The 26552-nt window shown below is 32.0% G+C and overlaps 1 pseudogene across 9 annotated transcripts; it reads right to left on the bottom strand.

The window, feature by feature from the left end:
• Nucleotides 1–1570: 1570 nt before the first annotated feature.
• LOC143238113 (protein GVQW3 pseudogene) lies at nucleotides 1571–21252 on the bottom strand (annotated as a pseudogene). 9 transcript variants are annotated; one of them, XR_013020416.1, is made up of 9 exons: nucleotides 20371–20663; nucleotides 18947–19071; nucleotides 14963–15082; nucleotides 11477–13681; nucleotides 10573–10657; nucleotides 10119–10220; nucleotides 7032–7089; nucleotides 6635–6796; nucleotides 1571–1842 (listed from the first exon to the last, which is right to left on the bottom strand). The product of XR_013020416.1 is annotated as a protein GVQW3 pseudogene, transcript variant X8 (transcript). The 9 variants fall into 9 exon arrangements; XR_013020412.1 differs by lacking the exons at nucleotides 1571–1842; nucleotides 20371–20663 and adding an exon at nucleotides 21180–21252 and having other exon boundaries at nucleotides 4021–6796; XR_013020410.1 differs by lacking the exon at nucleotides 1571–1842 and having other exon boundaries at nucleotides 4021–6796; nucleotides 10119–10244.
• Nucleotides 21253–26552: the final 5300 nt, after the last annotated feature.

Genomic DNA, 26552 nt, shown 5'->3' with positions numbered 1-26552 from the left:
CTCACGTTTGGTTATTTGTTTATAAACAGTTTATTTGTCGTTCAATTTACATAAAAATTTATGTAGATGTGTGTTAGTATATTTATAATATACGATACTTTCATTATCCTAATCGTGATACTTTTTTAAGTTATGAGGAAAAACCTACTCATGACGCAGAGGTACGAACACTTTCTGTCGTAACTGTACTTCCCTCCTCATTTAGAAAAATCACTGTGGATTCAAAATCCCTTTGTTGATTCTGCAACTATCAACGATTTGTCTTTGACAGAGAAAGAACAGCTTATTAAAATTTCAACTGATTAAACCCTAAAAACAAAATTTCAGCAGGAAGAAATTATACAATTTTGGATTCAAATGGCAATGGAATACCCTGAAATAATTAACAGAGCTTTGAAAATTTTGATGCATTTTCCAACAACATATATTTGTGAGCAAATATTTTCACTGTGTACAGCTACAAAGACCAAATGAAGATGATTTGCACTTACAGGTAACAAACAAATATTGAACTACTTTATGAGCAAAAGCAAGCCTATATGAGCCACTAATAAATAAATAAGTACACTGTACTTTTACTGATATAAATTTTGCAAGCAGAAATTTTTGAACAAGTGAGTAGAAGTAAACATTGTTCTTTAAATATTGATATTTTTAATAAATTTATGTTCTAAAAGCTTGAAGTAAACTTTATCTGCTGCTAGTGTCCCATTGTTTCTATTTTTAGTGTATTTTTTTTATTAAGGCTCCAGAATGTTTTTTCTTTCTGATGTGAAGCTCCACAGGTCTAAAATGTTTGGAAACCCTTGGACTAGAGTAAAGTCAACTAGTTAATACAACCTGCTGCTAACTGATGGGCTACTCTTTTAACAAAGAAAAGTGAAACTGACCATCAAATTATAATGCCCTCACAGCTGAAAGAGTGAACATGTCAGTGACAAAATTCAAACCTGCAGATTACAAACCAAACTCTCTGACCACCACAGCATGCTAGACAAGGATTAACAGTAACATGAAGCTATATACACTGTTTGCTCTAAGATAATGAACCACCTTGATAAGAAAATTATTCCCAATATATCAATATCAGAAGAACCACAAGCATTTATTGCATTATTAGATTTCACAAACACTGGAAAAAAATAGTGAATTAAATGTTTCCATGATCTTCATTTCTTGTCCATTAAAAATAGAAAATCTGCTTTCAAAATCTTGATAAATTAACTTTTTACTTTTTAAGAAATGGATGTTTGATAAATTAAAAATAAATAAATTATATGTTTTCCCACATTTTGATTCCTAGTATATTCCAAACTAAATTGGTTTTTCAGTATGTTGAAAGAATAAAACAGGATATATTTTTTTATTTTGATTCTTAATGTGTTAAAAATAAAAATATTCATATACTTTTTCTGATTGGTTCTTTTTTTAAATTGTTAGTATAAAACATTACTCTTCACATTTGATTCTTGTTACAATGATAATAGATGACAATATTCTTTTTCAGATATACACTTTCATGAAATGGATTTCTCATACATTAAATATATATAAATTATATTCTCTTCCATACTTAGATTCCTTATATATTAGAAATAGAGAAACTATATATTCTACTTTGAATCTTACTGTTGAAAATAAATGTTTATGTCTTTCCAAATTTGATTTCTGGACCATCCAACTTAAACGAGCCACATTTTCCTGAATTTATTTGATTCTTGGTATCCTTACAAGAGGTAAACCATAAACTTTTCTTTTCAGAACTTTCTGTTTAATTCTTGTTAGGCTGACAGGTATCAATCACATGATCAACATTTGATTATTCCATGGACTAGATTAATTCTACAAATAAATGTTGTATAGTTCTTTCTTACATTAGATGGATGAATTTTTCAAAATAACAATTTGAAATAACTTTTCTTAGCATGAAGACATGCCTTTAAAACGTTACTAAGTTATATTTTAAAAAAAAGGCTAGATTTCACATTTGGTGAAATCAACAATAATTTCATTAACTCTCAAAGTGAATTGTGCTTTCATATAGTCAGAAGCATTAGACATTGAAGGTCTCATTTACAATAAGCCAAAGTTTGCTAATAAGAATTTTTATTTATTGATCTTGAACTGATGATTACTACTGATAGTTTTGTATTAAACAACTTTAATGTGATATGTGTCTCATTAGTATGAAACTACCATTAGATTAAAACAACTTTAAGTTCCCAATATTGTCTGCAATGACCATCAGCTGAGAGCCAATGGGGTTATTATTATGCACAAACTTTGACCAGTCTTAAACAGGATCATGTATGTAAACTGTTAACTATTTCTTTTTTTATATGTTAACTAATACTTTACACATATAATAAATACCATTAACAGTAATTATGCTACAAAGCCCTTCTGTACCTAACACATCAATAAATTGTAACACAAAATCCCACAATCCTACCAAATGTTACAAATCCTTGACTATCATGAGTTAATTCCCTGAATAAAGTATCTGCCATTGCTTAACTAATTCCCAGTAATAATAACCATACAATTATAGCAAAATTTACCATTCACTCACTTAGTTTCATCTTTCTGAAGAATCTTAGAATTTATAACTGTTTGTTATTTAACACTACGGAAAGTAAGCACACACAGTTATCACACCAAACACACTATTCCTCATTTCAGACTTCAGAGACAAATAACCACTTCACTTTCAGCTACTGAAAAGTTTAAAATAACACTTCATACACAAATGACAAATGCTAATTATGTTTCTATTAGCTGAAGTAACTGAGCACTTAGGTAGTTAAAAAACTATTTTGGAGAATAAAAAGTGATTGTGTTAGCTAATAATCATCAAAATTATTTAACTACAGTTATCCACAATCTCCTCCTAAGCACTTTAAATAAAAATAATTTCATGTTTAAATACTACATACCAAGATAGTAGTGTCAATTTCTAACACTTATTTTAAATACAATACAAGTACTCACTAAGCATAATGCACTGATTTTTTTAGCAATACTATAAATAATATAATAACATTACATTCATCAGTATTAACTACAAACTCAAAATATCAAATACTGAATATTTCTCTGTAATATTTACATAACATGACAACCAACCAGCAAATTATAGCATTATTACAAAGAGTTTCAAACATTTTACTTCTCATTTGACTGATTTTCAAAATGAAAAGCATAACCTTGAATTTTATAAGTAGCAAATTCATTTTCTGGACTTTATACTGTTGAAAAAGTGAAAACTATATTAAGTGTAATACTGATTTTTATACATTAGAATACCAGAAACCCAAAGTCTGTCAACTACAGATGTCATATAACCAATGTTACACACAGTCATGAAAAACAAGTCTGCAGGTTTATTAGTTTAATTTTCTCTATAAGAGGGCATAAACTTATGAAAATCTACAGCGTTAATGGCTATAAATTACTGAATAAATAGTTAATGGACAAAGTTTCAAGAATTTTATTTCTACATGAGAATAATATATATGTATAATTTATTTTACCTCAAAAACAAGGTGAAACAAAAACACTGCATCAACTGAAAAGTTACCAGGGTACAAGCTACAATGTGGGATTATAAAATGTAACCTAGGTTTTGGAGGTGACTGTTGAAGTGGGACTCACATAGCAGTGGTGATACACTGTCTATCAATCTTAACTTCCATTTGCCAGTCTCACATAAAAAATGAAGAATAGCAATAGATAGAGAATTAGAAATAGAAATTAGGAGAGCAAAATGTTAAGAATAAGGTAATTTAAAAACTTGGCACTACTTTATGTGGATGTACACCTTGCTGCACATAAAGGCTTGTTTAGAGAATGATAGTCCCATTAGACTTGCTGAATGGGTGGTGGTTCAGAGCTATAGTAGTTTGGTCAGCTGGATGGAACACTTCATGCTAATATAGTTCACTTACTGTGCTGTCAGTTATTGCCTTTCTACCATATAGGGGCTGGAATGATAACATCCAGAGATAAGTTTTTATCTTACTTACCCCCAAATGGTGATACCTTATTTCTTCATTTTCATTTCAATTAATTCTTTACTTGGAAGAGCAGTCACCTTCCCACAACTGTCTGCAAACAGTGAAGGGTGACATAGATGTGGGGCATCTGGCTTTCCTAGTTTCTATATCTATTGCTATTCTTTATTTCTTATGCAAAACTGCAGAATGGAGGTTAGGACTGATAGATGGTGTTTCCCCACCACTATGTGGGTCATACTTCTACAGTCACCTCCAAAACCTAGGGTAATCTTATAATCCCACATCTTTTCAGTTGATGCAGTGTTTTTATTTTGTTTCAGCATATTTTGAGTTAAAATAACAAATTATATAATTAGTCAGAGGTTTGGATTTACTGTTTTTAATGCATTCCTTCCTCATGATTTTGCTTATTTTACTATTTAATTTAATTAAAATGTAATTATTTTCACTCATATATATATATAATAAAATCAAGAAAATCCACCTTTTGGTGTTATGAGATCTGATATGATTTAGGGAGTTTATGCAATCTTAGTGATAAACAATTTTCATATTTAGCTAGAAAAAACATATTGCTAGACAATCGTTGATAGTTTCCAAATTGTGTGTTGTGACACATTACTATGTAGCAGCAAGGTGCTAGAGGTGTCATTAGAGTTTCACCATACAAAAAGAGAGAACATCCAAAAGTAACTAAGTAAATACTGCATGTGACAGTAGGGATGTTGTGAAAAGCAAGATGAGTGGGTCAGTGTTGTCATTGAAAAAAAAAGTTGGTGAACCACTGTATACAAATATTTTATATCTCATCTGTTCACTTTTTAGACAACACTTGAATTTGGCTATCTGTTGTGTTCATTGCAGGAAATCAAACCATGGATTTGTGAGTTTGTGGAATTTAGAGTTACTACAATCCCAACAGTGGATTTGCATGTTATACATACATAAGATATGACATTGTTGATGTAATCTTAAATAATGATTTTTACATGTTTTGCACTGGAGACGAATATACAAGAGTTCCATTTCTATTTACATAATCAAACGTCATGAAATGAAAGACTGTTAGTAAACAGCTAAGAATCCTCCCATAGAAGAATTATGAAACTGAAGAAAATTTATTAACTTATTCGACAATATGCCATCTTACATTATTGGCAACAATCTAAGATACTGCTTTTCATTTTTTCTGGGCTTCTAAACTGAAAGGCATTGAAAAGGTAAAGCATGTACCAAAAAACAATACACAGTTATAACTGTTTGAAAAAGCAACAGCTCATACTTTATCATGATAATATCGAAGAACTGTTACTACTTACAACAAATACTCATAACCCTCACATGCTTGTAAATTGTATTGTTAAATTCCTGTTGCAAATAAAAGCAGTCAATTAGAAGACAGATTTGAGTTTAAGTTATATAATAAAATTACTTCACAAAGGATTACCTGCACATAATCATTCCAAATTTTGAACTAAATGACTTGAGGGAGGGCAGCCACTCAACACCTCCTATCAGCAACTCTTAGGCTACTCTCTTCTAACCTAATATTGACATTTGACTACCACTCTTATAATGCATTAATGACCCTACAGTTCAGTGTGTGTTTTTGCAACAATTGGATATAACCATAAATCACCAGTTTCACAATCTGGACAGGCTAACCATTAAGCCATACTTTGGCCCATATTCCAAGTGATAAATTGTTATCATAGCAAGTACCATTGATGCAAAATATTAGTTGGGGTTGTTTTTTATTAAATTTTAAAAAAAATTATTTTCTAACTTGGAAACATAAATAATACACTCTCAGTTGAAATGTAAACCAGAAACCATACACATTCAATGCTACTTTCTGTGTTTCAGACTTTTTTGGTTGAATTTAGAAATTTCTTTAGAGTTTTCATGTGAAACAGAAGCATTTTCACATCAGTGGAATATAGAGTACCCCTGCCTACCACATTATATATCAATACACAATGTTGCTAGAAATTCCTGCCCATCTGTCTGCCACATTTTGCATCTACGAGGGCTGTTCAAAAAATACGTGGACTGACGTCATAAAACAAAATGTACACTCTTCAGCAAGCTCCCTGACAGTCAGACATCGATTTGCCCACACCAGGGAGTTGATTTTGTCGACGTGTGGGTCATCAGTTGACGTGGAAGAACGTCCAGGACGCTCATCATCTTCAATGGACTGTCGACCATCCTTAAAACGTTCCTGCCACTTGAAACATGCCGTACGATTCATAGCAACATCATCGTAAGCCGTTTTAAGCATAGCAAAAGTTTTAGTCGCAGATTTTCCAAGTTTAACACAAAATTTCACAGCAAGTCGTTGCTCCTTCAGGTCATTCATTCTGAAATCTGCCAAACGAAAAAATCGCACTTCACTTAAAACCGCGTAGCTAATACACAAATGAAGATATCTGCAATTGGGAAATGGCGTCGTAATCAGCTGATCTGTGCGAACCTAGCGACACCAAGCAGATTACCCTGGAACCAACTGGAGCCGAGCAATTCAAACAGTCCGCATATTTTTTGAACAGACCTCGTATTTACCTTGCTGCCTAAAATTCATATCTACCTGCCTGAAATATTCTATATCTACTCACCATGTTACCTGAAATCCTTGCCCATTTGCTACATCTTATTCTAAATTTCTTTAAGTTACTGCAACTCAAATTTATCCAAGCGAAACAGGTTAATACATGTGAATGTCCAATTTAAATGCTGACAAAGTCATATTATATATCCCAAGTCCAAGCTGTAGCATTCTGAAAACAGAAAGAAACACTAAAAACAGGCAATAATAAGTTGTTAAGCAAAAATAAATGGTAAAATAGATTATATATCTTATAACCATTTTATGTGTATATTTAGCTAGTGCTTTGAAATATTGTAACCAAAGGAATTCAGTATTTAAACTAAAATAGATGTATTTAACATACTCAATTAAAAATATACAAAAAATTATCAAATTATAGCACTGAACAAAGAAAGTCAACTTACTAAACTATGTGGATATTTAATACATAAAGGTTGCACAAGAAGTCCAGGATTGAATCTCCTGTGAAGTAAAGATGGGACAATTACAATGACAGCAAGTTCTGCAACTGTATAGTTAACTTATTGATTTCATAAAATACAACACTTGAAATTCAAACTATCTATAGTTTTACTTCTTGTCTCTTTATACTAAATTATTTTTAACTATATTACACAAGCAATACACACTGGTTATGAATTTGGAATATACTGACACTACAGTTAAAAAATTTAAAGTTGGTAATACATCAACATCACTATAACCCAATTTAACATTCAATGTGCACTAACACTACTATAAAATGATTTAACGTTGGAAGCATACTAACTTAATGATTTAGTTTTTATGTACTATCACAAATGAAAAGCAAAAAGAGTTATTACAATAAAAGTACAAAACAAATACTTCTATGTACTCTGTCAAAATCAACCAAGGAGCAAAAATCAAAGTTCATTACTCTACATTAATCTAGAATCATCGAGTGTATAAATAAAACTAAAACACTTTATACCTGAAATAAAATAAAAGAAACCTGGTCTATATAAAGTTATATTTATTAGTAATCACAAGACACCACTGAACATTCAACTTTAGTCTATGTTAGTTCTGCTGTCATATAAGTGAGACTGTTTCATTTAGGAAACTTGTTTTATAAAACTTAGCATTTTTACATTGTATTCACTAATAAGAATATTATCCTTTCAATTGGTACAGACAAGAGAAACTTTTGCTACATTCTAGACATGTATTGGAAGTTTTTCACCTATCTACTTCAACATAAACAGTTAAGACTCTGAATAAACAATGCTTGACTAAGATATGTGAGGAAAAAGAAAACTTAAGAGTTATGACTGACTGAGTTGGAGCATGAATAGATGTCTCAGCTCTGAGAATGAAGCCTACCCTGGTTATTTCTTAAAGTACAAACCAGGTGTGACATTCTGACAATTGACAAGATGGAGCCAGCAGTAACCTTTCATCCATGGAATGGTGTGTAAACAGGATTATGGAATGAATGTGACAAGAAAAAGCTCGTACAAATTGACAAAGTTCATGTGGTGCTGATGCTAGTCAGAAGGCAAAAATCCCTGAACTGTAGTACCTGATCCTTGTGCACAAAAAATGCCAGTAATAGTTGTATTCCACCACTATGGCAATGTGCAGATAGGAATATTGATAAACTGGACACCAGATTCCAAACTTCTTAGGCTCAACAAAAGATACAAATAAAACCCTAGAAGAACCAACTCGACACTTTCTTTATCCCCAGACAAGCCAAACTCTGTTAGCCATAGAACTAAGTTCCAAAATCCAAGGAATAGCAGGAAATAGAAACCCTACAAGTGGAATAGATAATAATGATGAAGATGTGAATGGAATGTTTAATTTTGACTCAAGTACCTGTGGTGCCCATGACCAAATATTCTTAGATCCAAGTTACCTAAAAATCTCCAAAAACATACAATAATCACCAATGTTGCTGGAAGTATTCAGTTAACAGATCAGCAGAACCCTCAAATATGGACAGAATCTATTCTAGGTACCAATATACTGAGGGAATGATGTCAGGAATCAAGACTCTCAAACAGGGAATGGAACTATGACTCCCTGTAGGAGCCAATAAATCTCGAGATGCCAATGACAACAGGGATGAATGTAGAAGCAACAATTAAGGCAATGTGCATACTGGTGATTATGAGGGTCTTCCAACAAAGTTTAGTGTTAGAATAACAACACATTATATTTTAGAGTTGAAAGTCCATAGATCTACCCCTATTCCACTAAGAAACATTGATCTATTCAAGTTAACTACACATTCCATCTCAGAACCCCTAATTTCAAGGAGCATATGTATCAGTTGAGAGTTAGAATATGCTTCCACCATCTGGTAGGCTAAATTGCATAGTTCTAACAACTATGGCCATAAGGTATAGACATCCCTCACATAACTGTGTATTAAACCTCTGTGCATGAACAACAATGTACATGGATGGAGATAAAACTAAATATTCACTCCCAAACCTTTCAGCCATCAAGTACACACTCAAAAGCAACAGGGGAAAGACCCAAAACATTACACTCTAAATAAATAAACTGAAGAAAACAAATCAGAAGCAGCTTATCCCAAAGTGTTCTCCTTTTTTATTTCTTTTAATGACTTTTTGTTTAGAACAATATTTTATCAGCTAAGTCTGTATTGTTAGAGCAAAACAACACTGGGCTCTCTGCTGTGTCCATTATAGGGAATCGAACCTCGAATTCCAACACTGCAAGTCTAAAAACTTACTGCAGCCCACAAGAGACTTGAGAAGCCAACAAAATAAAAGATGACACAGGAAAAAGTGAATCTAAATTATCTCCAGAATGTTCAGGAACACCCTCAATTGTGTCCTCAGAGCATTCTAGAAGAAGACCACCAAACTAAATACATTTCCATCTCACTATGAATAAGCTCACTAGCAGTCTCAACTGAAAGTGACACCTTGATTGTTGTACTATCAGAAAACACCCAATTTTACTCCATACTAGAAATAATATTCATATTTTAAACTGACTTACCAATCAAAAACTTTTTTGTTTTTAATGAAAATGAACTTTGTAATTGGAGAGCATTTAAAGTTTCTCCGAATGATCGTAGCATTAAGAAACCCATTAGCAATGCTTTGTCAAGAAAAAGTGATAACATTTTCTGAATAAGATGCTTATATACAGTACCAGGATAGAGGCACATTGACATAGATAGAGTATATCACAAAATAAAGATTGCCAGAGGCAATTAAGTGGGGTATAAAAGACTGGAGCAAACAAAAAAAGTCAAACCAAAGCTTAATAACAACTGTAGTTTGAAAACAGATAAATATGTTTTGGAAGTTCATTGGTTTTTAACTACTGGAACAAAGTTCTACTACATCAGCAGAAGCAGCTATTTTATTTCAGATATCAAGAAATATTAGGTTGTTGTTTTTTCCCTTTGTTTTGTTCAGTACTTTCACTTTAATACTGCAATTACTTTAATATACTTAATTTGTCAGACTTTTTAAACAACTTACTTTACTGATGATCATGCCTGTTCCAACCAGTGAATGTACAAGGATTTTCACAAAGCTCTTCCTCAGAAAACCCAGTTAACCCAACAGCTGCAACAAGCCATGCTGCAACCAAGCAGAGAAAAAAATCTGTACAATATGAAATGACAAAACTGTCACTGTCAGGAGAAAAACCATCTTATAAGAAATATAACCACTCTATGACAAAGTAATTATGACATCATTTCTCTGGTGAAAGATGTTGAAAATAAAAAAAATTAATAATGACATTTGCAATTTACTTTTACATTTGATATGAATGCACAGGAACATTTTCTACAAATACAAGCTTGATGCATGAGGACACAAAATGAATTACAAGAAGAATTATATTTTTTCATATCACCTAATCTTTAATTTAGTATTTAAAAGATTCAGTCAGTTAGATGGCTAAGATGTACAAGTTATATATACTTACAGATCCTAGCATAATACTAACGTACACGTCACCAGACCCTCTCATAGGTTCAAAAAGACACAATCCACTTCTATCTTTTGAGACCCTTTGTTACAATAAAAATAAAAAATGATGACATGAAAACAAAATAAGACAATCATTAGCTCAAAAGAAAGTTAAACATAATTTGAATAATTTTTACTAAACATATATTAACATAATTTAACATTAGTAAATGCTTTTATAGCCTCTTTCTGTGCACAAAAGTAAATTACAAAACTTAATAAATGCTAATAAATAACGAATGTTTAAATTTGAGGCTCCCTTTAAACTTGAGGCTCAGACCAAATGGCCCTACACATCACACCTTGACAAGTTTTCCACTTTCAGTACATGGTGTTTACAGTTTTCAAATAAGACACTGAATAATTAAAGTGCAGATTTAATAGTCTCACTTTCCAAGTTACACAATTTCACAAGGCTTAATACTATGGATTTTTCACCATTATATTCATTACTTATTGACAATCACCTTAGTAACAAAAAAATCATATTAGTGGAGAAATGTTGCAAAAAAGATTAGTAAATTAGATTGTATCACCCAACAATTGGACTGGAAATAAACCTGAAGTTGTTATTAACAAAATCCAATCAAACTAGACCCTTGTTAAGTAGAGGAATGCCTCAACAATCAGTAGTCGAGGTTTACTCATCTTATTTATCTACATACATAATTAGTGAATTAGTAAAGTTTTCTGACAATATTAAACTCTTGAGTACTTCCAGATGTACTAATTCTTTAAACCCATAATCTTTCATGCATTTGCTGGAATTATTTTCATGATTTCCTGACAATTACCACCATAACGTATGAAATTTCACTGTTCTCAATTTTGTTTTACTATTCAGTGTAAGGGGTACCCACGTGAATATATTTTCTCACCCACATCGGCAAACAGCCCTAAACTTTTTCCTGTTGAATACTTAGTATCACTCTCTGATGGGTAAATCAGGATTTTTGACTGGAAGCTAACATCTGTTGTCAGATTCCGAGAGTTAAGTATACTGAGGTAAAATACAATGACTTAGATCAATTAGTATGTTGAAGAAATATTTAGTACACAGCTTTTAATTACAGTTTATGCACAGTAATATTTGGTCATTATTATTTGGATTACACATTTGATATAAATAAATAACCACTTACATACTGTAAATGAAGAAAATTATCTTAACCTAGTGGTGGACAAATTACTGAAACCTTTGTTGATATTACTAAGCCTAATATAAATTTCAGAGTAGATTTCTACAAAGTGGTTAAAAACATTGTTTCAAATTTGTAGACACTGTTAAAAATTACATTCACTTATAATTTCTTTGTTATTTTATTTGTTACATAATTTCCTTTACATATGCAAGTTCTATTTAATATAATGTAAATTGCATTTTATTGGTAATGCAGTTTGTAAAACATAGCTTGAATAAACTGTCTATGTAGGTTTAATTACATAAATATAAATATAGAAATATCACAAAACATTAAAATAAATTAAATAGAAGGATATGAACATCAAAAGATTTATAATGGTTCATTTAGTAAAAAATTATAATTTTTTTCTGTACAGACATTCAAAAGCAAAGTGTCAAACCCCTATGCAGTATTGATACCCAATATATGTTCTATGTCTTCATCTCAAAACAACATGGATGCAATCATGTATAATTATCCACCTCATAAACAAGATCATTTGTTTTATAATAATGTCCAAGAAGCAAGGTAAGCACACTTAACTACTCCTAGTTCCTTACTGTCCTCACATAGCCATTTAAAAGTCTAAGCTAACTATAACTTCATTTGAACTTACAGGAAGTTAAAACTGTTAAACAAATAAATAAAAATAACAATTTTTAAAAAATGTGTAGCAATTGTAGATTGCTATAATCTACAAATGTGTAGATCTTTAATATAATATTTTAAAAAAAACTATGTTTTAGCCCTATGACAGCTAAACTAATTAACATGAAGCAAGTGTTCAGCTGGCAATGAATCTCCCTATAATTCTTTCAAGATAAGTAAATTTCAAAACTCTCCATGATCTTTTTTTTAATCAGCAAAATGGGCACAAAACACTACTTGTGTGTTACTAAAGGTCACTTTATCAGCCACAATAATGAATCTCAGTAATTAAATCTCTAAGGACAATGCCCTGTGAAGAAACATTGAACTGCTTGTTTTGAATTTGAGGCAACATATTAGTAGCACATTTTATCTGGTAACACTGAAGGTGGTGACATAGTCAAATTATGTTTAGAAAGCAAATTCAAAAACTAAGAAAATTCCCTGTGTTATATTATTCATACCCCTCTCAATTACCCACGATGGCAACAGATTTTTTTTACACAATAAAAGATAAAATCTGCAGCATCTTTAGTAATCTCTCAATTACACTCAACAGCATTAGCATATTGTGCATCCAACAGAACTGATATTGTCTACTCTGAAGTTTCAATAGCATCTCGTAAGCATTTGCAACTATAACTGCTTTGGTGTAATACTGCAACTTTTTTAGATTATTACATTTCTCGATTTTTTTTTCTGCCACTCAATGGAAGATTAATTTATAAATATTTCTGCACTGCTTTTGTCAGAACGAAATGATACACAGGATATACAATGAGCATCATCTACTTTGAAACTGTACACTATCCCTAATAATTCTTTCATCTACACTACTCAAAAGCATCTTTGATATTCTCCCTTGAATTCCACAAGATAAATATAATTTCTTAAAAGTAAACTCTGTGCAAGAAGAATACAATTCTCTTCAGACAATAGTTTGCTTTTTTTTATTGACATCTCTACTTCTGAACAAATCACTGTGACCATAATAAAATTTCTCTTAGCAACTGAAGGATTTTGTCAAAAGGAGACACTGGAATTAGCTTGAAAGGAGACATCAGGTCCAGTTTAAACCCAGATTGTAAAGAGTGATATGATGCAAAATTTGTATCTGATTCATCATCAATTCTTCTTCTTTTTTTGGGGAAGGGTACAAAGTAATAAAAAAGTTTTACACACTGTGTTGCTTCTATTTCTTTGTTGCTGTCTTTGTTCTAGACAACCCATTTTCTGTAACAAAAGGAAATATTTAAAAACTAATACATAAAACCAATGGAATTAAATAATTCAATAATACTATACATTTTATGATTATTAGTTAAAGTTATTTTGAAGTTTCCAGAATTTCACTGTTCTTTAAATTTTAGTTTTTAGGGTGAACAAAGAGAGTATCAGAATTTGCTATGTACAGTTTAATACTATATTTAAGAAAATTCTAAGTTTATTTTCAATAACTTAACATGTTTAAATCTTATAAAATGCAAGAGATATATCCATAACTGAAGCACCATTAGATTAACAATTTGATTTGAATATTTTCTTATGAAAAATTAGCAAATTTGTTTAGTATACATTGTTACATATTACAATTTAAATCAGACAGGTCTCCAATTTACCATGTTATATATGTTACTTATTACTATTTAAAGTAACCACAAATTTCAATTTTAATTTAGAAGTTAATTAACTGTCAATATGTATTAAATTTAAGATATTTGCCAACAAGATTGATACACATAATTTTCTTTCCTAACACATATATATTTCAATATATAAACAAAAAAAATTACAATTTATAATATCTGTTATTACTAATAGTTATTACAAATACTGGTTTATATGAAAGAGTTTTACAAATTTAGAAACTATACTGAGTCTTCTATCTGGTCTAGAACTGAATATCATATTGACAGTAACATCCTCATAGAAATACTAACATCTGAAGTAAATTCACTGAACTTGAACAGTTTGTAATCTTTGTCATACATAAAAATGTTCCTGATCAAATTCTGTAGCTTTTCGAATAATAAGGGTTAATCACAATTATAGCTTCTAAAGCTTGTAGTATTACTGACTGTAGATGACCAATAATAATCTAATATTGTTTCTCAGCATGTTGGTTTATATACATTTAAGTGAGATTCTCAAACGTTTAGCAATATTCAAAGATATTCTAAAAATTCTTTTGTAAAAAATATATTGTTGATTCTTACACTCGAGAATCTTTTACAAATTTAGACAACAGGTGGGACTTGCTCAATACACATCTAACAATATACATCACATGCATCAAACTGAAACAAACACAGAGATTATAATAAGTGAAGAAATAATAATTAATTACATTTTGGCAACATGATTTTACCTAAGCTAATAGTAGTAGCAGGCAAATACAAAATTAGTGGAAAAGTATTATAAATATAACCATTCAAAAATGATATTTTAGAACAAATGCAAATAACTACTTATTTGTCAAGTAACTATATCAATAAGACAAAACAAAACACTTACTTTGTTAGGTTTCTTTTCAGCTCCTTTCATACTGACTTTTAAAACATATGCCAATGTTGCTGTTCACATACGCCAGTTTACCTTGAGGACTCTATGGGTTTTGCAATACAATTTACACACCTATGCATGAAATAAACATATGAATACAGTTTTATTTAACAACTGATATAAAGCACTAAAAACCAAGGGCTTATGATAATAAAGGTTAATTTCATATTAAAAACTAGTAAGATAATAATATGGAAAGCAGAACACATACAAAAAATTGTTAGAGAATGAAACATCACAAATATTTTGGTTTCTTCAAAATTATGATGCACAACTTTTAGCTAGTAAACAGTTTATTGGTTTGTTTGTTTTTTGTCTGAGAAGCAGAACTTCTATGTCCAATAGGGAAAATCCTTAAAATAGGGTAAAATTTAAGATCTTGTACTTATTTTATCTTGCAAATAAGAAAGATAAAAGATGGCCTTATTGTAGAGCAAAAATTAAGCTGAAGATGAACAGCATAAATGCCTCTGATCCATTTGTGATATATTTTTAAGATAACAAGATGATAAAACTTTAAAAAAGACAGGTCAGGCCAAAGCTGACATAATTTAGTTTTTCTAACATGGTGATTGGTTTATGAAATGAGTTGTCTTAATAAGTATTGGAAGCCAGCACTTTACAGGAGCTTAACAGGAGATTCCATGATTTCACAAAAAATAAATTGTGTTTAAATTTTTGTTCTTCATAAGGGTGGGTGCTCAAGGACAATCTTGAAGGGTCAAATTGTCATTTTTTATCTATATGTTAATTTCATGAAGTCCATTAAGGTTGCAATAATTCTCATAATAACAGCAAAAGCTGGTTCTAGATCATTTATAATATTTGTAGACTCTTGATGAAATGTTTTACAGAAAGTTCACAAAGTCCAGTTCTTATTTTAAAAGTTTATTAGAACAAAACCAAAACAGCTAGAATTACAAGTTTTTAGCAGCTTGTTGCCTAACTAATCAAGTTTTTTCTTGGTTTATACACAAAATGTCCTAACATCAAAGTTCCTTTTTTAGATGTTATTTCCAAGTTAATATAAACTTTTCTTGTAGGTTTCTGTCTACTAAGCTGGTGTCACTTTAAAGATACAGATCACATGTCCAGTCTCCAATGAAATTTATATAAATATTCTCATGGCCTTTTTCTCTGTTATTATAGCATCAATTTGAGGAGAATGTAAACATCTATTTCTCAATAACAATTATATATAATATAACCATCTTTGATCTATAGATAACATGTTTTTTTCAAGAATATCCAATGCATTAGCCAATTCTGCATAACATTTCATCATACTGGAGCTTTACATAACCTTTAGACATACACTTCTTACTTCTGGAAGCATTTAAAAATAAAAAAATGCCTCAAAATACCACAACATTTCAAAGGATGACAAGTATGGAGAACACTCCTTTTGGACAATCCTTTCTTATGCAATGAATATACCAACAATGTCTGTAGGTGTTATCCATTTGATCAAAGTTAGGGCCAAGTTCATTAATATATGGCAGCACAAGAATTCTTAGGTATATCCACCAATCTCCCTACCTTCACTAGTCATCTGCTACTATGATATGCACCATGTTTGATATAGTCCACGTTCTCTCAAAATAATTTTACACCTTGTATCTGGCTGCAAAATGAAGCACTAATTGATAAAGAAACTATTATTTCATATGTCATTAGTCCATTGTACATGAGTTGATCTATGCCTTCCTGTGAACAATAGATACTTCCTTGGGTATTTCACATACAGACCGGCCTTCAAAAGTCCATACACTGATGCATCACCTAGCTGTGGCTACAAACATTTGGGTCAGTCTCCAAACAGGCACTGCAAAATTATGAACCAAAATCAATCTGACACCTTCTTGATATGGATGATGATCCTACCTTGTCCAAATATACAAATAAACATATCATTAACTTCACCACAATTTCCCATATTTCCAAGCATATTTTAACCCTTTCACTACAGGCTCAGTATAATATAAATGAGTTTGTCTACACATTTACACATTAACTATTTGCATTATAACTTTTGATATGGCATGCATGTCTTCACAAAATTTGAAGACTTTTAGCAAAGATTATAAGTGTTTTGTATAAAAAAAGCAAATTTTGTTAATGAAATATTTTTACCAAAGATATGTGTGTGTTTGTGAAAATAGAGTTTGTTTTGTTACTAGTCTGAGTGCAAAGTGATTTTATGTTATGATTAGAAAAACTATTCTTCATCCCAAAAATCTCAAATGTTATTTGCTTAGTCTCTAAAACCTCTTAAATAAATTTTAACTCTTTGTTATCAGTAAGACTTTAAGTTTTATGTTATTTTCTGTACTCTACCTATAGAGGTCTTTTACTTAACCAACATTTTAAGAATCATAAAAAATTAGGAAATAAATATAAATTATGCTTATCTCATGCTAGAATGACTACATATTACAACATGAAAATACAAATATTTAATCTAAGTAGCTTAAGTCTCATAACATTATATATATATTTTATTATTATACTGACCTTCCAGCATGCCTACCTAACATTACATAGCTTTGACTGATGCAGTGCATGTGCACTCAGGTCATATAACCAGTAATATAAAACTGACCTTCCCTGTCTTGGCTGTGTTTAAGTGAACTAGTATTTTGTAATATACAGTCACATTTCAATTATTATACATTATATATACATGTATTATTACTATTTAGAAATAAATTATTAAACTTATTTTTCTTAAAATATAGAACAATAAATCAAGAAGTAAAGCAAACAATTATCTCTTCTTGCTATGACCTTTGTGCTCGGTTATTGCTAGACATAGGTTATTAAGCCTTTTAAAATTTAAGAAAAATATGAAACAAAATTTTTAGCTTTTATATATATAGTTGAATAACCAAAAAATCATACATAACTACAGTGATACTACAGAATTCCAACATAATTTAATAAGCTTAGCTACTAAGATTTATTTATATTTAAAAAATATGAGACTTCAAGCAGACTAAAGAAAAACCTATCTCCTTGAAAACTTGGTTTGAAAGAATGTGGTAGCTTTTTCAAAGATTAAAATGGCTGTTGAATAGTTATTCATGTGTCATATACTGTAGTAAGAGTATACAAGGGACCGTTTCAAGAAATGGAAAGAGCTGAACAGAGCCACTATGTTTGCTTCAGTGCCCAAGTTATATCTCATCAAAATAAAATATCAGATTCTCATTTGATATTCTAGCTTGTCAATATTAGTAATTTCTTTCTTAATTTGTATGACGTTATAGACTTAGCATTTTGACATCACAAACATCCAATTTTAAACAGGGCTGCATTCAACATACCACACGACTCATTAAAATCTATATTTAGGTGTCTTCTTTTAATATTTACTTTTAAATTAAAAAATTAACTCATATATAATATTAAAGTTTGATTATAATTTGCAATTTATTCCAAATTTATTGACATAAATTCATCAAATGGTGATTCAATAATGAATCAATAGTGATTCAGAGTCTGGGAATTTTATAACTGTTTCATTACATTTACTGCAAAATGTTTCCCATCAAGTTACTACACACTTTTTACCCACTTATTGTCTATGGTAGACAATATACATCAGTAGTTTTTAAAATGTTTTCTACAACACCCATTTACCAGGTTTTCAGCAATACCCCTATAGCCATGTGCAATATTTTTTGTAGGTTTTTTTATGTTCTAATTTTTCTTATGATAAAACTTTTACAACACCCCAGGAATTTGCTACAACACACTCAGGTATCCTAAGACAATGTTCCAGAAGCACTGCTTTAAATTATTGGGACTCAATAAAAATATAACATTTATTTCCTTCACTAGCAGATATATCAAATTATTTGATAGATTTTTTGTGATAATAAAACGTTTGTTTAAGATAGAGATTTTATCAAAAATGGTAAGGTGGCTTCTTACCTTAACTTTGTCGCATGTTGTATGTTGCAACTTGTGAATGATATAATTTAAATATACTGACTAACACTGAAACTATTTTCTCCAGAATTCTTGAAACCATTCTGATATAGGACTTTCAGTCAAACCTTAAGATAAAACAAAAAATAAAGTTACAATTGGGAAAGCTCTCATATACCTACATATCCATACAAATTGATAAACATTAACGGAGATGTATCCTCTCAACCCACTAAATCAACCCTTAAACCACTGTATATACACATAGTGACATATACAAGTTATAACTTTCCCAATATCTAATAACTGTATAACAAAAATAACCAGAAGAAATGTGATTAGTAGTATAATTATGGAAGAGATATGTAACAAGTTTGCACACAACAGAAATGCTACACAAAATTCTTCCACATCTGCAAATGTTACAAGTATATCCCACACTTTACTACTTAATAACTAAAAAAAATTAATCTTCTTTAACAAAACATAGTGTAACATATTCATTTTGTTTGGCCTTTTGAACCATCTAGTCTATCATGTTCACTAAATTAAATTAAACCCTAAAAATAAAACTCAAACCTATCCTTCTTACTCAATATTTATCACTTTCCATTAAACTCCCCTAAATTAATTCCATCCATCACATACAAAGACAACCAATTCAAGAGGTCAACCACCCTATTAGAAAAATAAGGTTGACTTTACTAAAGGTGATGACTTCTCTGCCAAAATTCATGTTTGTATCCCCTAGTATTATCATATCACCAATACCATTAAATATGTAAAAAAGATGATGCACCAACACTATTAATTCCCTTAATAATATTAAATACCTTAATAAGATCCATTCTAACTCATCTTTCTCAAGAGAAAATATGTTCAGAAATCTTAACCTATTCTCATAATATATCTCCACCCCATTTATCATCCTAGTAGCTCTTTTCTAAACCCCTTTCAACAGTTCAATGTCCTTTCTGAGGTAAAATGACCAATATTGGAAAAAATACTCCAAATGTGGCCTGACAAATTACCTATACAATAACATTAAAATCTTTTTTGTCTTGTATTCAATATTTCTATATCCACAGCCTAAAAGCCTATTTGCCCTAGCACTACCAACAGCACACTGTTTGAATGGTTTAAAAAGACTGATAAACCATTGCACAAGAATATATTTCTTCCATAACAGTCACTTTAAAATCGAGTATGATTAGATTTTATAAGTTCATGAACTAACTCACTCGGAGTAGTAGTACTAATAGTAATATTATAAGTACTAATACTACAACTGAGTTAGGCACAGATACACCAAAACTAGCAAAAGTAATAATGTCTATTATTAATAAGTAATAATGTCCGTTGGTGGTAATAACAAATATAAGTTATTGTGTATTAATAATAATAATAGTAGCAGTGGTACTACTTACAACGTTTTATTAAGTGGAACAATATGGATATAATTTTTCTTAAGTTCTATCACATAATGTTTCAAAACCAAAACTTCCTAAATCATCAACAAAACATAAACAATTAAGCTATCAATCACATTCCATTGACATCAGTTATTTATCCAGTTCCTCTTAACAAAACGGATAATACTCCGTAGAGTATAAACAAAAACTTTGCTAAAATAGCTGATAAAACCTATGAATGCATGGATAATGAGGTGCAAGTGTATTAAAAACTATCAATCAAACAAGTTGTGACTAAAGTAATCCAATAATAAAAAAACTTAGCAATATTAAGTGTTTGCATTTTATAATAAAAGTAATACAAAGAAGTATAACATATCTATAATGCAAATTAAAGTATTAGTCAGACTATATATGTCTAATTTGCAGTTAAATAAACAAACTGCTTTGATATTAGACATTTAACAAATTCAAATTTATTCTCTCATTCAAAATTCATTTTGTAAACACGTATACAAAAATGTATGAATATAAGTAAATGTACTGATTCGTTAGTACATGTTAAAGTAAATGAAACGTTTATTCGTTGGTAAGTTATTTTAAAGTATTTCGTGAAAAAAACTCAGCAAGCAAAGTAGCAATCACATATAATTTTATATTTCTTCTTAACATTTCTACAAGCTTGAACACTCGTACACTTCCGTAGCTTGTAAAAGGCCCAAGTTAAAAAGATATAAAACACATAAACTTTAATTGCCAACAGTTCAAAGTATTGCCCTCAGGAGCAATTACTTTGTCTTCAATGATAATGTTATATAACCAACCTTTACAACAGTGGTTCTTAACCTTGTTGGAGGTATTGAACCCCGAAAGTTTCGTACTTGCATTCACTGAACCCTTCGTAATTGGAAAAATAAAATATGATTTTTTCAAATTCAAAACATAAGTAGATATTTTATTAGTGTACGGCCTGGCATGGCCAAGCGCGTAAGGCGTGCGACTCGTAATCCGAGGGTCGCAGGTTCGCGCCCGCGTCGCGCCAAACATGCTCGCCCTCCCAGCCGTGGGTGCGTTATAATGTGACGGTCAATCCCACTATTAGTTGGTAAAACCCAAGAGTTGGCGGTGGGCGGTGATGACTAGCTGCCTTCCCTCTGGTCTTACACTGCGAAATGAGGGACGACTCGGTGCAGTGGGCTAACAACCTACTCATTTAAATGTTGAAGAATCCGCAAGCGATTCCTAGATGGAATCTAATGGTGATAACTAACTTATTAGTGCACAAAATGAATCATGCATCAGTTGCATACAATATTACTGTGTTCAAAGAACAAAACCAACAAAACATGAATTTCACACAAAAATAAAAACATAACTCAATGAATATTTACTGCAAATCAATGTGACTTTTGCTGTTGCCTTTCAGAGACAAGTTCAAAAATGAGCGGCTTCACCTTGGCAAGTGCCACTCTCATATCATTTTTGCAACAAAGTCTGTTCCTTTCCTTGGTTTTTATGTCTACCATCCTTGAAAAGGATTGCTCGCAAAGACACGTTGTAACAAACGGTATGAGTATCTCAAGGGCTTTTTTAGCAACACATACGCAATACATACATTTGGTGACACCAAAACGTTGTTGTTCTGAAACGTTGCTGTTGAACCTGGCTCTGCTGAAGTTTAATGATTTCGTCGAAATATTCATCACTGACATCTACTGTCGCAACATTAAACGTGAACGGCTGTCTCACCCATGCTGGTGGGGAGACTTTGCGAGCTCATTTAAGTACATGGCAATTGCTTGCTTCAGTTCCCTGGGTATAGAAATGTCTCCGATTTCAAACACATCTTCGATCTTACTTACACAGTCGTCTAGCAGGGGAAAGTTTGCGAAGTTATCGTTCTCTGTTCGTCGTTTCCATAACGGTAGCTTTTTTTAAAAAGCCTTCAGGTTTTCTTCCACTTCGATGATGTTGACTCCACTACCCTGCATCTGTTGACTGAGATGATGGAAAGCATTGAATATAAAGGCCATGTACGTCAAAATGAGAATAAACTCAGATTTTTCGAAGCAATCTGCATGACAATGTTGGTGCTCTCGCAAAAATAAGGCTATTTCCACACGCATGGCAAAAACACGATTCAGCACCTTTCCCCGGGATAACCACCGAACGTTAGAATGGTACAGAAGTACCTCGAATTCAAAGCCCATTTCATTACACAGCTCTTTGAAGATGCGGTACTTCAGGGAACTATTTCGCACAAAGTTCACACATTCCATTACAATTTTTAATACTTCTGCTAGTTTTGAAGGCAAGGTTTTTGTTGCCAACGCATGTCTGTGCAGAACACAGTGCGGTACAATGATGTGTGGTGCATAGGCTTTAACCAGCGCACCAAAACCAAAGTTTCGTCCCAGCATGATTGGAGCTCCGTCGGATCAAACTGCAAAAACCATATCCCACGAAAGATCGTTATCTCTGAAGAAGTCATCCACAAGTTTCTTCATGTCGGCTGCCTTAGTTGTTGTTGTAAGAGGTTTACAAAATAAAAAAAAATTTTTTATCTCGTCGTTCTTCACATAGCGCACGAATACAACAAGCTGGCTTAGATTGGAAACGTCGGTAGTCTCGTCGAGTTGAAGGCTGAATTATGCTAGGCTTCAAATCAGATCTGCAACTACTTGAGCCAAGATGTCATCGCTCATGTCATCTATTCTGCTGCTGATGGTGTCATTTGAATAAGGAATTTGGGATAACTTATTTTCAGCAGCTTTTCTCAGCATGATATTCGCCATCTTCAACGCAGCTGGTTTTACGAGTGCTTCACCAATGGTGTGTGGTTTGCCCTGCTTTGCGATCACGTATGCAACTTCGTACGATGCTGTGAGGATCGATTTGTCGATGGGTACAAAGCCGAGAACAGGCAAAGTAGCCTTTTCATCGAACCTGCCTCTCTTTACCTTGAATTCAGCAAGCGTTGTGTCCTTGTATTTCCCATCTCCATACAGCTTTAGGGAGTGTTCTCTTAGTTTTGCTGGTGCCAGACTAGAATTGCTCAACTTGGCATTGCAAATCATGCATCGAGGACGCTGACTCCCATCATGTTCTGTTATACACGTGAATCCATATTGTACGTATTCGTCCGACCACTTTCTGTTTTTACTCGACATAGTTAGTATGAAGGGATTGAAAGATTAGGAAAAAATCACAAATGACGCACGATTACTACAGTCACAAGTCGACTGCTAAGCGCACGAAGTTCCCTGCAGCACAGATATTAAGGCCAAGTGATGTGACGTGATCAGCCGCAGGAAATGATGGCCAAGTGGAGCATGACGTCACGAATCATATGACTGGGGTGAACGGAACGGACACACACACAGTGTGTGTGTCTTGACTTCTGCCAAACTCCTAAAACTGACTCACCGAACCTCTGAGGTTCGATTGAACCTAGGTTAAAAACCACTGCTTTACAAACTATCTTGTATTTATAATATTGTCTAGTTTTATAGATGCCACCAGATTGATCATGAATGACTCACAGCTTCTTCTCTTTAACTGACAGATTACAGCATTAAAAATATAGCTTGCAACAAAATATAACACCCACTCTAGAACCCCTCTTTGTTGTAAAAAAAATACTAGTAATATATAAATATACTCATGTTTTACTTGAGTAACTTTATGATTACAAATTCTTATACATATATTTACATTTTCTCAATGAAAACAATACCAAGTGTAATGTACTGAAATTATAATTAACAATATTCTCGGTTATTTATAGTTGTTTACAACACTTAAAATTTAGGGGTTTTCAGTCCTTTCAAATCACCATACAATAATTTAAATTAACTTAGGAGTGTGAATAATGCTAGAACATTATGCCTAATTCATTGTTCAATATTATATAACTGTTTAATGATTATGAATATATGTCACATATTTCTGTAAGATATATTTACTCTTGAACTTTACTTGTATAACACTCCATAATAACATGGCTTTATATACATACTAATAGTTTTAAAGTTGATTCACATAATTCCCCTCATAATAAAAACCTGAAATCGTGAAGTTTATGAAAGATGATAGTCCCTTTTCCAAGACATACGAAAATGTATTTTAATAAAATACGAAATGGTGAAGTTTATGATAGGGAGAGATCTTCAGTCAAGGATTTGTTTGTTTTGAATTTCGCGCAAAGCTACTCAAGGGCTATCTGCGCTAGCCGTCTTTAATTTAGCAGTGTAAGACTAGAGGGAAGGCAGCTACTCATCACCACCCACCGCCAACTCTTGGGCTACCCTTTTTTCCAACGAATAATGGGATTGACCGTCACTATATAACGCCCCACGGCTGAAAAGGCGAGCATGTTTGGTGCGACCGTGATTCGAACCCGCCACCCGCGGATTACGAGGCGAACGCCTTAACACGCTTGGCCATGCCGGCCTCTTTAGTCAAACAGAAATGAGAATATATTTTAAGGAAACATGAATGTTTTCCTTCTCATCTGCTAAAATGAGTTCATACAGTATAGCGTTTTGATTATCAGAGTTAACCTGCACATACATCTCTGATTCCTAAAGTAACCAATTTTCTTCACCAGTTATGTTAAGTGTTTAAGATTTTCGATGCATGGTGCATAAACACTGTAACTAATCTAATAATTCACTTTACTGAGTTTATAACAGACAAGATGCAGACCAGTCCAGTCAGAACTGAGTTTTTCCGCACTATAGGTACCTACCACAACCTCTCGCCAACTAAACATTCATTTTGTTACTGTTTAGTAATAAATAGTTTTTGATATATGACCACTTTATCTCTTTGTTTTGTGTAAATTAATGTGTCAATTATTACAGAAGACAGTCATTCTAAAAAAATTATTTTGGAAAATGTAGTTCTTCTCATCTGAATATCAGGAAATTTGATGAATAACCATTTATCTGTTACCCGGCTGTACGGTAAACCATTATGACATGCAGTAAAACTCATTCCAATCAATTTGGTTAGGTTAATAACCACAGCGAGTATATGCTTAGAGATTTGTATGGCTCATCCATCAAACCCATCAGATTAAGAATAATATGGTGAAATGTAGATTTTCATAATTCGGATAACTCGATACAACTTTGATAAAAATAGAATGCTCAAGTTTGCTCCTTGGTCTGTGTGGATTTTTCCATAGACAAAATAGCACGATATTTATTGTTTAATCAATAAACCTGCAAAAGGATTGTGCTAATATGTAAATTAATGGAAAAGTCTAATTCCTTTTGGTGAAGTAATCAATAACAATCAGCATATACTAGTTTTGCTCAGTTTTGCGTACACGACTAACATCACCCAGAATGATTCGCTCTAGAAAGGTGCCCATCAATTCAAGTTTTTGTTTTTTATTTTACTTTATTTTTCGGTGCAGTTGTTTTCTCCGGCACTTTTTTATTCTAACACCTATAAGCCTTTATATTTTAATCTATAAACCTGTACTTACTAAATCCGCATATACTTACCAAAATGGCCCGGCATGGCCAGGAGGTTAAGGCACTCGACTCGTAATCTGGGAGTCGAGGGTTCAAATCCCCGTCACACCAAACATGCTCGCACTTTCAGCCGTGGTACGTTATAATGTGACGCCCAATCCCATTATTCGTTGGTAAAAGAGTAGTCCAAGAGTTGGCGGTGGGTGGTGATGATTAGCTGCCCTCTCACTAGCCTTATACTGCTAAATTATGACAGGGTAGCACAGATAGCCCTTGTGTAGCTTTAGACGAAATTCAAAAAAAAATTTACAAGGATTCGGTATCAGTATCACTACTTTTGGAATTACAAGTAGGGTTGTTTTTTTTTTTTTCTGAAGTCTTTCAATGTGACTGTGTTTTAATTATTGTTGTTTCCAAAGTTTGTTTGAACACTGTAGGAATTACTATTAATTTGTAGAAAAGTTTGGTGCTCCTTACATTATGAGGCCACGTCCTAGCATAGATAAAAGATAATCTACTTTTCAAAGGAGAACTAGCAGAAATACGTATGATAAAAAAAAAATGGTACACGATGGTACACATAGTAAGGGTCAAACCTGAAAATGGTTGTTAAACTCATAAAAAATAAGATAATTAATGAAGCAAGGGATTTTATAAGCTCTCTGAAACATATGTGAAAACTAAGATTTCACAGTAATTAGGATGGAAGAT

Source organism: Tachypleus tridentatus, chromosome 13 (assembly GCF_004210375.1).
Source record: "Tachypleus tridentatus isolate NWPU-2018 chromosome 13, ASM421037v1, whole genome shotgun sequence".
NCBI classification, from domain to species: Eukaryota; Metazoa; Arthropoda; class Merostomata; order Xiphosura; family Limulidae; genus Tachypleus; species Tachypleus tridentatus.
The sequence above is the reverse complement of the archived record's forward strand: the minus strand, read 5'-3'. Positions and strand labels throughout refer to the sequence as shown.